We start from the raw sequence: 14,811 nt of genomic DNA, 5'->3' as shown, positions 1-14,811 counted from the left end.
GAGAGATTTAATGAAGCTGCAGACATCCATTTTTGCTGAAGTGATTTCATCTGTTTTTCCTCCAAGGCTGCCCAGTTGAAGAAGTATCATCAGAATTTTTCTCATTGCAATTTCTAATGTCACTGGTTGGTACCAACCTATTATTCACTTCTTCCAGCCCCCAGCCCCACACCCCCAACTTGTAATCATTAAACAATGTTCAGATGTTGATCAGATTAAAAAAAAAAAAAAGTATATCTAAAAACTAATAGAGAAAATAAAAACTCAAGCTACGTTTCAGGGATCTGAACACATTCTGCTTCACACCAAAGCTATCCAAGAGAGAACCTACAGGCTACTTCCTGAATTCTACGGATGCTGAGATTGACTCATGCTTTGGTCTCATTTTTAGCCAGGATAGCACAACTACAGAACAGAAGAATTGCCTAAGGATCTGATTACAGGACTGAGAGCCAGGAAACCATGAATATCAACATTATCACCAGAATTTTCACTTGTAAATCACTGAGTTTCAATGCCTTCTCATTCCTCTGTCTGTATGAGGGCAGACAGTTGTCTACTCTTCAATAAGTCACAGTTACTGGCAGAGAAAACTGTAGGCCAAAAAGTGAATTTGATTCTTGGCCACTTGTTAGGAGGTCAGTATTTAAAGTCCTGAGATTTGAAAGAGGAATTTCAGGCAAAAGGGGACCTGTTCTTAGGCTCTGAAGACGTTTCATGGAAGCCTGAACAAGTTCAAACTTGATCTTGTAGGCAGGGAAATCCTTTCTTACCAGCTTGAGATTAATGTTCTTACACTGGACCAAAGCTGGAAGCATTTCTTTTCTGCCATTTGGGCATGCAAAAAAGGTTTCATGGAAAATTGTTCACTGAACAGTCAAAACATTTTTTTGGCGCTGAGAAACATAATAAATGTTGAGTGAAAAAGTCCTAAAAAATAGAAATAGTTCATTTCTTTACATAGGGCTTTATCTCTGACCAGAAAAAACAAAATTAGGCTCAATATTGGACAAGACTACTATTCTTTAACTCTTATGGAGTATTACAAGGAGTTAATGCATGGCCTGTGATATTAAAAGCTGTGGAGGCTTAATTTGAGATAGGAAATTTGCAGAACAAAACAAAAATTAAGAATAATAATTAAGAAAAAATAAAGCAAGCTTGTCAACCATCATCCATTTTTACCTAGTCAAAAACTGGCCCAAGAGATGTGAACTTTACCTGTTGTATTCAGTGCAGAATGTCTGAACTGTTAACGAAAATAATTACAAAGTAGGGGGAATCTATAGAAATTCATAATAACATAATCATTTGGCAAGATTCATTGCTTTTTTTAAGGATATGTTACAAAGTGGCTTTGCTTGATGTAAGGTACGGTTAAAAGCAGTTATTTGAACAACGTAAAAACATGGATCATCAATCCACCAGCATCAGAGACATCATGATTTACTTAAATCAGTTGCACTGCCAAAAGATGTCTTCAAAGTTCACAATGATTAGGTGCTGTCCATATGCAAGAGGAGCACCCAGCCGTGTTTTCATTAAGATCCCTAAATGAAGCAGGAAGATCCAGATGATGATGCTGGAAATTGTGTGCAGCTTATTTACATCCTAGTAGCATTTGCTTAGGAGTGACAATAACTGTAGAAGCCAATTTGAAACTAATGGAAAGTTTGCTTCACAAATTTACTTTTCATCATGTAGTGTTAAATTTGCAAAGATACCGTCCAAGTGTGAAATACTAGTGGGGTGTAAAAATACCCCTTGCACATTTGGAGAGGAATCCATCTTACATCAATGCAATGTGGACAAATATAAAACACATAACAGTGCAGATCTCTTGCTTATTTAAATGAGCTGTATTCCAAACCACAGAGAGGTAGTTAATAATTCTGTAAAGATGGTCCAGAGAAACAGAATTAAACTCCAAAACAAGATATACTTATCACTTATTGGAGAAATGTTTGCTGAAAACAAGAGACCGGTTTCTCCAGCAGTGTTGCAAAAAGACATAGACATCAAAATAAAAAGCAATATTCAACAGGATGAAAACCATAAGCAAAAAGCAAAAGATTATGTTCTAGCCTGAGATGAAGTGTTTAGATAACAGGCAAAATAGCACTCTGTGATACATGTAATTGCTTCCAAAACGCACAAGCAGAATGTGAGGTTATGAAATCGTCCCAGAAATATGGAAGGGCTAACAGGATACATTGCTCAGCGTAATAAAGTATTTGCAGTAATCACTATTCTTAAAGCACAGATGTCCAGAAAGAGTTCAAAACATTCCAGTTTTATTGGGCATAACACCTCTAGTTTTCTAGGTCTTCAGAGGACCCCCAGTAGCTGCTACCTCAGCCAAACTCATGGAAAATTATTTAAAAAGTGAAAACATATTAAACTAAAAATGAAAAGTGAGTTGAAGAGTCTTTAAATCAAATTAATAGTAACTACTCACTGGGATTAGAAAGTACATATTCAAAAGCTCTAAAACAAAGACATTACTGAGTTAATGATGGAGGCCTGTAACCAAGTTCTCAATTCTGCCTTAATATCTTGAGAAAGAAAAGGTGAAAAATGTGAAAAGTTTGCAGTTTTTTCTAAGAGCTCTATAGAAGACTGAGGGAATGATGAATCAGTAAACCTGACCTCTACAGCAGATAAATCGCTAGAAACCAAAACAAAGAATAACATTCATATACACATATAAATATGATATGCTGGGGAAGGATCAGTTTCTGCAAAAAGAAGTCATGTCTCACAAATTTTTTAAAGTATTCAATGAGCATATGGCCTAGGACACTACCTGATCAATACAGCGTGAACATCTCTGCTTGCAATGAAGTTAAGCATTCTGAGAATAAGAAGAAATTAGTTAACAGGAAACAAACAGTACAATTAGTTTTCCCAATGGAAAAAGGTTTCAGATATGTTGTCCACTATATTCATAAACAACCTGGGAAAGCAAGTGAGGTGACAAAGTTTGTTGATGGCACAGCAATGCTCAGAACAGTCAAAGCTGAAGCTAATTGTGAAAGGCTGCAGAAGGATGTCTTGAACTAAGACAAAATTCATTGGTGGTGAATGCCAACTAATGCATGTGGGGAAAAATAACACTAGCTATAGGTACATGATGATCAACTCTGCTCGGGAGAGAAATCTTGGAGTCACTTTGAATAATTAGAAAAGGTCACCCCGGTGTTCAGCTGCTGTCAGAAATGCCCAGAGGGGCCTTTAGGAACTGCTAGGAAAGAAAATGAGAGAAAAACAGAATGGAAAAAAAAAATACCATCTTGCTGGATAAATCCACAATGCACCTGAATCTTGAATACTTCTACTCTTTATCTCAGAGCACAGAATGCATATAAATGTTAAAAGAGGGGTGCAAAAGCTGACCATAGGCACAGAAGAGCTTTCTTGCTGTGAGGAACAAGACTGTAGCTCATCAGACTGGAAAAAAGACGGCAAAAGAGGAATGTGATAAAGTTTACAAAAGCATGAATGGTATTAAGAAGGTGAACAGGGAATGATTATGTTAATACACAAAGTTGGAGGCATTCAGTGAAATTATCAGATAGAAAAATTAGAATAAACAAAAGGAAAGTCTTCTTCATGCAGCACAACTAAATTGTGGGGGTTGCTGTGACAGGATGTTATATACAGATGTATAAATGGGTTCAAAAAGGGATTAGACAAATTAATGGAGAAATAGGTCTATCAGGGACTATTAAATACAATGCAGCCACCAGTTCAGAAAGTTTCTAAAGTCCTGATTGCTGAAAGCTTGGAGCGTAAATCTTCATGTGCCTCTGAGATTTCAGAAGGTGATGCTGTTATTGCTTTATATTATGGTTGCTCCTTGAAGGTCACAAGTAGATGTGGGGTATCTCTTATGCTAAGCAAGTACTCACATAACAAAGAGACATTCTTTGCCCTCAAAAATATATGCTCTGTGTGCTAATTACTGGGACCAAAGCTCTAAAAGTCAGGATACTCAGCTCCAACTTGCTGCTGAATCTAAGAAAGCATAACTCTGGGTTTACATACACTTTTCACCCTGAATTTCTCCATTAACACTGAAGGAGTTACAATGACTGAACACAAACTCCAAATTAGTTGAAAGATTGAAATGAGCAGAGACTAAAAAGGGAAGGTGCTTATATTTTTTAAAGTCTGCCTTTAAAATATAAATAAAGCACTATTCATTGGAAACTTGCCATGTCTAAGACAGTCTAACGTCACCAGCCTTAACTCTAAATGGCAACTTTAGTTATAATATTCTAAAAAAATCTTCTGCATGCATCAGAGGCAGGTTAAACAATATTGCTATATTACATAAGCTAATAATTTTCAGTGTGGTTGTACTAGGTAATCTAGTAATACTAGATTTTCTAGTGTACTAGAAATGGGATTGGATAAAGGATAGCAAGATCTTGCAAAGGGGATCACTCCCAAGAGCATCAAGAAGATGCATTTAGCTTGGACATTTCAAGAAATAAGAGAAAAGATCAATGCATCGGAATGTTTTACACCACGATAAAATCTGAAGCAGCAAATCTGTAGTTCAACAGTGTGAATGAAGGAACCATCTCAGGTCAGGACTGGCTGATGCCAAGTGACCCATGTTTTAGTACATACAATGAAGTGCCTTATATGCTACTTTTGTGATGCAAAGAAAAACTATGCAAAGCCAAAAGCTCTCAGTTCAGAGAACAGCATCTAAGCTGAGTAGCATCCAGCAGGGACACTTCCACTCACCATCAGCTAGCAATGGACAGGCTTCATTGAGCATGGAGATTCCATCTCAAGGAATGCACCAGAGTGAAGGCAGTGCTGCTAAGGATAGTAGCAGGCACACTTATCCCAGAGAGATATTGGAGGCAAGCGTGAGTGAATCCCCAGGCTGTAGGTCCAGAGGTGCTTGCTGACACAGAGCTGCAGGCATGATTTGAAGCAAGGGGAATGGAGAATCAGCCTGGTATTGGGACGTCTCTTATTGGCAGCTTGCCATGGGAGGTAAGGCATCTGCAGAAGCTGAGGCTAACATGAGTGCCGGTTTCACCCATCATTCGCAGGTACAGTTGCTGCATGTTCAGAGGAATGCTCTGTTCCCTGCTCCCTGGGAGGATTTTCTAGTTTTGTAGCCAGAAGTAAGACCATTAGCATGTTTCAAACAGACCACAGGTGATGCATGGAGAAATAAGCAACTTTGGAACTCATCAGAAGGGAATCTAAACAGTATAATCCACCTAGCAACAGATAGGGAAGTAAAAGAAGGAGCCTCTTGCTCTATGTCACATCTTCTGTCACCTCTTGCCCTCCACTATTAATCATTTCCCATGCACATCATCCTCTTACTTCCTTGCTCAGTATCTGATATCACTTATGCCTTACTGACAGGTAAACACTCACCATCTTAGATTCTCCAGGGTGGATTCCAACTAATGACCTGGAGAAAAAGGTTTCTAAGTCTCTTAAAATGCCCTAAGCTACTTTGCGCTTCCTATATTTAGTTTATCTGCACTGCAAGGCAATACTTGTTCTGTTTCCAAACACAGAAATCATTAAAGGCGGCAAACAAATAAATCATGATAGAAGACAATGGAGAAATCAGAATCTTTCTTCAGTATCAGGACCATTTACAATGTAAAGAGAAACTTGAGTTCATGTGGATAAAAGCAATGTATCGGGAGAAACTGTATCTGAAACAGCATGAGCAATGAATGGAAGAACTTGTATTTCCATGCTGCCTTTCATCCCTGGTGAGCACAGACTGTCTTATAAGCAGAAAAAAAACCCATTCATTTCCACTGATGTGTCATTGCTTCTGGGGTGGACCACGTACAGGCCTCACAAGTTACTTGTTTGCAACAGCACTAAAAAATGGGTTTGGAACAAAACATCAAAACGTGAGGAGCATCAGTTCAGCTCAAATTGCAACTACACTTCATTGACTTGGCCCAAAACACACCTGACATCTGTCAAAAATACCACAGGGTCTGTACTAACTACTGACAGCACCTTAACTCTTACTGAAAGAAAAGTCCAAGGTGTGCTGTGAGAAGGGAAAGCAAAGAATACAAGTTTCCTTCATGGGAGGAAGCTGAGTCCTGCAGTCCTGCATTGCCTCCCACTCCATGATTCAGCCAGCACCCTTAACAACCTCTGTAGCTGCACCACAGCTCCCTCTTTCACTCTGCTTCCTTATTTGCCTCACATGCCACATACCAGAGACCCCTTTTCTAACTCTCCCAGATATGAGTGAATGTGAAATACCTGTACGTCTTTCTTGTGCACAGCCAGAGCATTTAAAAAATATGCTTACAGGACCAATCTAGGAATAGTCACAACATAGATTTGAAGTATAGGCATAGGTATTATCATGCATTTTTCAATGGCTTCAATCATTGCAAGCACCTGAAGGTTTTAGTTGACAATTTCAGAGTTGCATATTAGCGTTTTGGAAGCATACAGCCAAATCACAGGCACAGCACAGGCAACAGAGTCCCAGCTGCAGCAAGAGAGCAGCTAGAGATGGATGAGAAAATACTTCTTACTACACATAGGAATGGAGTTCTTAAGGGAGCTGCCGTAAATATTTCCACCATAAGATTTTGACCCTTGTATTTTTGCACCCTTCAGGGTCAATGTCCCCACAAAATGCATTGAAAAAAAATGGCATTTTGGCAAAGAAAACATCAGGAAGTCAGATTTAGAGTGTTTCAAAACCACATTTCATATCAGGATAGGTCTGATCTCATTAGGGAAAAGGAACCCATTTTACAGAGAAAAGCTCACAAGCCATGCCAGTGTGTGTGGTAGAGAAAAAGAAAGAGGCCTATTTTCAAGTTCAAAACATCATACAAAAGCAAGGTCATGTTTCCAGCAGTTTTGTTGGGGTTGGGTTACATCCAGTTCCAACAACGCTATACAAGGCATATCAGACATTAAAATGATACCTCACTTGATCTTACTCAATAGAAAAGGCAAACCACATAAAACAGGTGCTAGACAGAGATGCAGCCTCCCCATAGTTATCTGGTTTACAAACAGCAAACTCTTTAGCCCTATTATTGTTTTTCTCATTTGCCACATTCTAGCTCCAAAAAAGCACTCTAGTTCTCTAAATTGTTAGCAGCTTTTATAGCCAAAGATAAGTATCCATCACTTTTAATTTTCATCATTGCATCTGTTTTGTCATTTAGCTGCAGCAGGTTGTATTACAATGATTAATGAGGAAATGGATACAAACATTTTTATTTCAAATAGTATCTCTCGGACAAGATCTGGAAAACAGAACCAAGCCATATGATTGTAAAAAAAAAAAAAAAATATTAAAAAAATTACACACAAACCTAAACAAGTGAGCATTGTGCCACTATCTGTGAACACCATAGAAATACAAATATATCTAGCAAGAGAGAAAAAGGTGTATTTGTCACATTTGCCTGTGTGATGGTTTTGGGGGGGGGGGCGTGTTTTGTTTTACAATTAATTTGGCCCTTTTTATTTCACATAAATGTCCAGCTCAAGTGTGGCACATCAACAAATAGGTTCATTTATCTTTCAGGGAAAAGCCAAACACTGCATTTCTATTCAGAAAAGGCAGCATATATAAAATGTACTGCTAATAAGAGAGGCCTTTAGAATGAAAAATAATATTTTTTATTGCTCTCTTTAGGATATTTGCTGTAAACATGGTTCATCTGTAATTATATTCAAAAAGAATTATTATTTAGTATTACAGCTACCTACAAACCTAGAAGCCCCAAAAAATATTTCACAGTTCCTGCTGGATGGGGAAAGACAGCTTTCTGCAGAAAGCAGAAAAGTCAGATTAAACCCCCTTCAGAACAATCCTTCAATTCAGAAGAATTAATGTAATCTCTTTAATACTAGTATGATATTAACTTATTTGTAAGATTTTTCTAGGAAAACAAGAGAAACCAAGAAAATGTATTAAAAAAATATAGTTACATGAAACAACTATTCATCTAACAAACAGAATGTGAAAAAGCACAGATGAAGACTATAGTATTAGACTGAGATAAATAATCTAGCTGGAGACCTATTGGATTCTACACTTTCATGTCAATGAAGCATTTGGCCTACCGATGTATTTTTGCCTACTCTGCCAGGCATGGCTCAGGCTCTGCAGGAGAATACAGCCGTGGATCTCTGCAGGAAGAGAAGACCTTTTTTTTCCAAGTAAAATGTTCCCTAACTCTGCAAGGGAGGTTGGCAGTAGATCTCAAACTCTGGCCTGTCTTTTTAATACCCCTACAATAGCTCAGTTGGATAGAGACCAGCTGTTGGTGCATTACCATTTGTAAATGCTTAAAGCAACTACTCCTTGTTTTCTTGGCAACATGTACTGTGGAGGAAAAAAAAAAAAAAAAAAAAGAGAGAGCACTTTCATTCAGACATTAAGAATTGCTGGATGCCAGCTTTGGCTTACACAAGCTATTGTTTGCACAGCTCTCTTCAACAAGTTTTCACCAAAAAAAAAAAATCCTGTAGGGATAAATTGAGCCCCTACAGTTCTGATTTACACCAACCACTCAGCCTTCATTGGAAACAAGATTCCTTTTTTAATCCAACCATTTCAGGTCACAGGTCTTTCTGGGTTTCAGTTTCCGCAACACCCCCACAAAATCACCCAGATTGTCTTAGGAATGACAACTATAACTTCCTTACTCACTGTTTAAAAATAACAGTGATTTTTTTTGCCTGCTAATGTAAACATAAGAAAGAGATCTGAGCTTTCATTAACATGTTCTAAAATCAGACTTTCAACATTGAAAGCTTGGGGGGAAAAGAAACAAAATTACATCTGAATTATACTTCAGCACTTGAGAAATACTGAGTCTCAAAATACCAGAGATATCCTTGATTAGGTTGCCACGGTAAAAAGAGCCTAGTCATAGCAGAGAACATACACCAACATTTTTTATTACTATTATTCAGATGAAAACAGCTCCAGTGACCTTTCATTGCTTCATCCTTTCCAACCACCCCTACTACAGCTTGGTATACTGGAAGTGTCTAAGCATGAATGCTAGCATCTCGGTGGTTGCAGCTGCTAGTACAATAGGATTAATTTGCCATCTACCAACTCTAATGCCCTTCTGTTTCATCTTCTTTCCCCACCAGGGGCAGTGGTGACAGCATCTGTTCCACTGTTATTTTAGTGGCGCCTTTCGTGCTGTTATAGTTAAGGGTCTGTCAGCATTTCCATTACACACACGCACGCACGTATGCACGTATTTCTTGAGGGAAGGGACAGCTCAAACCAACCTCCAGGGAAAAAAAAAAAAGAATTAATGCATTGGGGCTGAAAATGGTATGAGTCTTAGAAGAAAGCATATATTTGATTTTATGGTATTATTTGAGAGAGAGAAATTGAGATACAAGAGGTTCCAAGTAACCTATTTTATGTTTATTAATGGAGAATAATGGTGGAAGTTGATTCAGATTATTCTATGACCTTAGAGAAAGCAACCATGCCAAAAAGAACACGGGGGGAGCGGGGAGGAGGGGGTGGGGACGGGGCTGACACACAACTAAAACAGGTAATTGTTCCCTACCAAACAACTTCTTTTACTAGTTTCTAGGTAGCTAATTTAGATGACAGAATATTACTTTAAAAGTATTCCAGAAAAGATTTGATGAACCAGACATCGATTGTGGGTGACCAGCTCTAAATACATAACAGAAGCTTCAGATCTCTAAGTTGAGGGTGATAATGAGGAGAGGAACATGGTTATCTGCAGGCAGTCAAGCATACCAAGGGGGAAAGGACATCTCCACTACCAGAAGTGGTTTGGGAGCCTACAGGTGGGCTGTAGGCCCAGCCCTGCTGATATGTGTGGGGTATGAAGAGTAACACTCACTGCAGTCTGCAAGACACAGGCCAATCCCACCATCGCTTTGTTTGAGCGATGTTTGAGTACCACCCATGAGTACTTTCAACTACTGAGCATTGCTTTCTATGCACAAAAGTGGACAGAAAAAAAGCAAGTTCTGGGGCAATTAGAGAACAAATCATCTTATTTCATCAATGAAAACCCTCTGGAAGATGACAAGTATGATGTTAACCAACACAGGGCTGCTTCACAGACCACACAGGTGTTTTCCCTCTTCAGGATACGCCAGCCTTTCTACCTGAAATTGTTGTGCATGTGCAGGTTTCCACCTAACCCAGGAGAACTTTGAATTAGCATAACTCATCTGAATTCTCAGGATAAACCTCCTCTTGCTCGGTATGCTTCACTACTGCAGAGAGGTATGACTTCTGCAATAGAAGGAAAGAATTACATTTTTCCAGAAACCTCTTCTTACAGAGAGAAATTTGCAGACAACTTAGAGGGCCAGCATGGGTCTTCGTTAGCCCCAGAGTACTCACCATAGATCGACATAACCTGTAATGCCAGATGTGAGCCTTCTATTGAAATTTGCCTCCAGTCCTACCAACACAATACCATTTACAGCACTTTCTGTAAACCTCTTCAACATTCTGAAATAACAGTGATGCATCTGTCTTCTTGAAAAATACACAAGCAAAGGAGATTCAGAGGTGATTGTGGATTTTCAAACTCACAGCATACTAGATAAAAAAAAAACAACCACCAAACAGTCAAGCAATAAATTTTGAGGCAAGGCTTCGAAGATGTGCAAATTTCTTTAGTTGCATTGATGGTAAGCACAGTCCAGTCACTCTGATGGGAAATGGATTAATAACATGCTGTTTCTTTTTCAAGTTACATTATCAAATACCTAGGTGTCCTTTGTCACATCACTTAACTGCTCTGCATTTCAGCATCCTCATCTGTGAAATGGAATAGGTAATTAAACACTCATGAATGCTTTGGGACTCTTTGGTGGAAAGAATTATTATGGTGTCTTATTACTGTGACACAACATGCAATTGTCTCAGGTCTCTGTAACAGCTGAGCCTAAATGGTAAAGGAAAAAAAAAATCTAAAAGCTCAACTGAGATCTTCTGCCCTGTCCTTTGCAAGATGCAGCTACTACTTCAGTCTATTTTCCATGCTGGAGAAATCTTTCTGAGGCTGATCACACTGCAAAAATATTGTCACGTTACAGTACTTGCAGAACTAGTCTGGGTTAGAAATGAGGAAGAGAAAGGAGACAAGAAGAAACATCTCCCAGAAATATTACATTAATGAACTGTAGGAATTATTTAAGATATGACTCAAAGAGAAATCTCAAAAGAAGGGCACAAAATATAAAGCCTTCCCCTCACAAAAAAACACCCTAAAACCAGCAGAAACCCACCCCCCACAGTGCAATTCCCCAAAAGCCCATGGCAATGAAAAATACTTTATATTTCCCAAAACTTGCCAGCAGAGAGATCTAGGTGGCTAGTGCCCACCTCACAACACTGAAAAAGCAAGTGCCCAGTGGGTATCATTCTCCATTATCTCTCAAACCTTTGCCACCAGTGTACGGATAGAAGCAACAGAAAAATGAAAAGTGTGTATATTGTAAGCGTTGGTTAAACAACCCCACAGTAATTCTTATTTGCTGGAGGTTTTAGAGAGCAGATGTAGGATTGGCAGGGGCTTGGAGCTGGCTATATTGTTCTAGCACATTTAGAGCCAACACGGAAAGAACACGGAAAGCGGCAATTTTTTGTGTGTGTGCTTGTGAATGTGTGTGTGTGCGTGCGTGCGTGTGTGTTTGCCTTTTGCCATAGACTCATCTAAGGTTTCTTGGATTCACACTGACACATAACAAAAAAAAAACACTAGGTTGGTTCTCTTCCAAAAGAAATATGACTTATATCAGCTGCTGCATGAGAGTCTCTCAATTGCCACTACTAAGCTGCCTATTTTGCAGTAGCAAGTGGCCATGTGCTGTAACACACTGATTGCCTGCTTTGGTGGTATCGGTTGCTAGAATAAGGGCAAACAAATGGGGAACCAAATATAAAAAGCAGCCAGCAGCACTGAAGAAGCATTACAGCTGCCAGGCAATAACTTAGATAGTTACAGCTGCCATCACCTAGTTCACGCAAGCTTTTTAATATCTTTTGGCAGCGCTTGGTGTCACAGCACAAAAGGAAAGTTGGCACTTCCTAGCATACTTTGTTTGACATAACTGTAGGCAGAACCCAGCTGATACCTTCATCAATGTGTATGTGTTTGCTCTTAAGGTACGTTTTAGCAGATCAAACACTGTTTTTCTCTTTCTGTTGCACACACCACTGTTAAATCATAGGTTGGGAACCACACCAGATAAATAGGAAAGAGCTCAGTAAGCTGGAGCACACGGCCAGTCCCAGCAGCACCTCAGATAAGGAATACAAAAAAAATCCCAAAAAAAAGAAAAATATAGTGCAGCAGGAGGGGCTGTGGAGGGAGGTTTAAAAAAAATAAATATACTGCTTTGCCAAAATGTTCTCCTGCCTCGCCAGTAGCAGCAGCAGCCTCAGAGCCAGGCCAGATTCTCTTCTCCATTTACCGTACTTATAAAAAACCCACAAGCACAAACACATAGACCATTACATACACATAATTAAAGCATCGACATCCCTTACTGTGATTTACAATCCACACCACCAGAAGTACACAGGCGCTCCCAGGATTTCATCAATGTCTCATCTGGTGCTCTTGGCAAACCAACCTCTTCCTTAGACACAGTGCATGCTGCACCTCGTTCTCTCAGAAATGGGGATGCAGAGCTCTTCCCCGTATGTGAACTGGGGAAGACGAGCACTAAATGTGTCAGCGCTGGGTGATTTGCTGCTGTGGGACCTCATTTTGCAGGAGATTAATAAAAGACTAGCCTGCAGCATCGACTCTTGAGACCGCATTCTATCATCACGAGCCTTCTATGTGGCCCATGAATTTGGGTTACAATATTGTACAAGAACTGGACAGCCTCTGCATAATTATATTATCTTACAGCTCTTAAAAGCAAATATACAGAGAGAGAAGACTCTACCCCCAGGAGCTTCCACTGGCTATGAACAAAGCAAGCCCATAAACCTCTACCTGAAGTCAGCTCAGGTTTCTAATAATGTATTGAGCTAGTTTATTTGTAATTCATCCCATAAAACAAATGCACTTATCTCTTAGGCCTCTGGCACTTTAACAGGCATCAAAAAAACACAGTATTGAGACAAACAGATTTACAAGATTTTTCAGATGTAAGACCATGAGGAAGAGTAGCAGTTAAACTGACAGGAGTTATAAAGGAGACAGCAAGTATCATTATCTTCATTTTAAAAACGGGAAACTCGGGTACATGAAGGTGAGATGGTTACTCTAAGCCTGACCCAGGCAATGGAGGCAGGGCCTGGAAATCAATGTTGAACATGCTGGATTCACATTCAACACCTCAATCCACAGGCTAATTGTGCCGCTGAACCACAGGGTGAAGTGGGCTCCTCTCTGGGGAACAGAAATGGCTCCCTGACCCAGCCTGCCTATGGCTCCACGGGAGCTGAGGGCTCGAGCTGAACATGGCTGGCTGAATCCAACTCCAGAAGTACCAAAGGGACACTAGGGAAGTGCTTGTATATTTTCCTAATGCACAGTATCTATAATGGACATTCTTTAGGTAGGTCAATATTGACAAATACATGTAAAGGCATGTGAAGATGCACATGAATCTGAATTATTTATTTGAAGCTGAACTAGGAACAAACTAGTATAATGGCAGCATACAGTACAAGGGAAATGACTGTGCCTAGGAATGGGTGAAATACTTATGTTAGGCCTAGATAAAAGGTGCCCCATGGGAAGGTTGAGAAGTTTTTTGCTTTGGGACCTCAGATGACCCTTTTGCAGCGGCAGAAAAGGCGAGCTGATCCACATAATGTGCATGTGTGTCCCCAGGATGGTCCAGGCTATGAATACATTTTGGAAGCTCCTAATACACTGTATAAAGAAACAGTGATTCATGTACATGCACACAGAAGGACAGTCCCAGATTTACAGCCACCCACCAAGGTAGAACAGGTGGCTGTAATGTAGTAAAAATGTATTGCAAGGAACTTGTCATGAATTTTAAAAACAAAGATGCCTACAGACATAATAAAATTGATATGACATTTAGTTAAATCTAAAGCTTTCACCTATCTTAAAATGACAATGCAGGGGAATTCAAGGAAAGGGACTTCCCATCATCATTCACACAACAAAGTGTTTCACTCAGTTTGTGCAAATAATGTCATTGATCTGAACAATCAGTGGTATGGCTTACACCTGACACACAGGCAGGAAATCAGGACCAAAGGCACCCAAAAAATCACTCTCAAACAATTGTTGTAGAAAAGAAATGCTTCAAGGTCCTGGCAAAGAAAGCCAAGTCCTTTCCTTCCTCTACCACAGGATATGGCATCTTCTTTTCCTTGATTATTTTAAACATATCAGGGGAGTTAATTCCAATTAATAATTCCAACTGTTAGCCAAGAATTGCTTCCTCTTTCTTTTTTTTCCCAGTTTTTAATGGCAGCATAGAAATTTGGTTATACTATAAATCCAAGTCACTTTTCAATAGTATGGGCACAATAAATGGACAGACTCCTCTACTAGCCCCAAAAACAAAAGAGGGAAAAGAAAGAAAATTTAAACTTTGCAGGCAAGATATATCCATCCCTATTAAGATGTGAATCAACAAGTTAGCCAGCCCAACAGCAGTTTACTAGATGTTTTAACTGGGGAAAAAAAAAAAAGTTCAGGTGCAGTGGGATAGAGAACAGAAAGAAACTGGGATAAAGAATGAAACAAGGATAAATAGTCAATTATGATAAGCTGGTTTCCCTGGTAACTATATTTATAA

The 14,811-nt window shown here is 39.3% G+C and overlaps 1 protein-coding gene across 1 annotated transcript in view; it reads right to left on the bottom strand.

Moving 5' to 3' along the window:
• RPS6KC1 (ribosomal protein S6 kinase C1) overlaps positions 1–14,811 on the bottom strand; it is a 205,683-nt gene that overhangs the window by 50,675 nt on the left and 140,197 nt on the right. The window contains exon 16 of the mRNA XM_080408435.1: positions 1–14,811. This exon is cut by the window's left edge and continues 50,675 nt beyond it; it is cut by the window's right edge and continues 47,240 nt beyond it. The gene's annotated coding sequence lies outside the window, so the exon portion shown is untranslated.

Source organism: Falco punctatus (genome assembly GCF_963210335.1).
Source record: "Falco punctatus genome assembly, chromosome: 12".
Classification (NCBI taxonomy): Eukaryota; Metazoa; Chordata; class Aves; order Falconiformes; family Falconidae; genus Falco; species Falco punctatus.
This window is presented reverse-complemented; position numbering and strand designations above follow the sequence as displayed.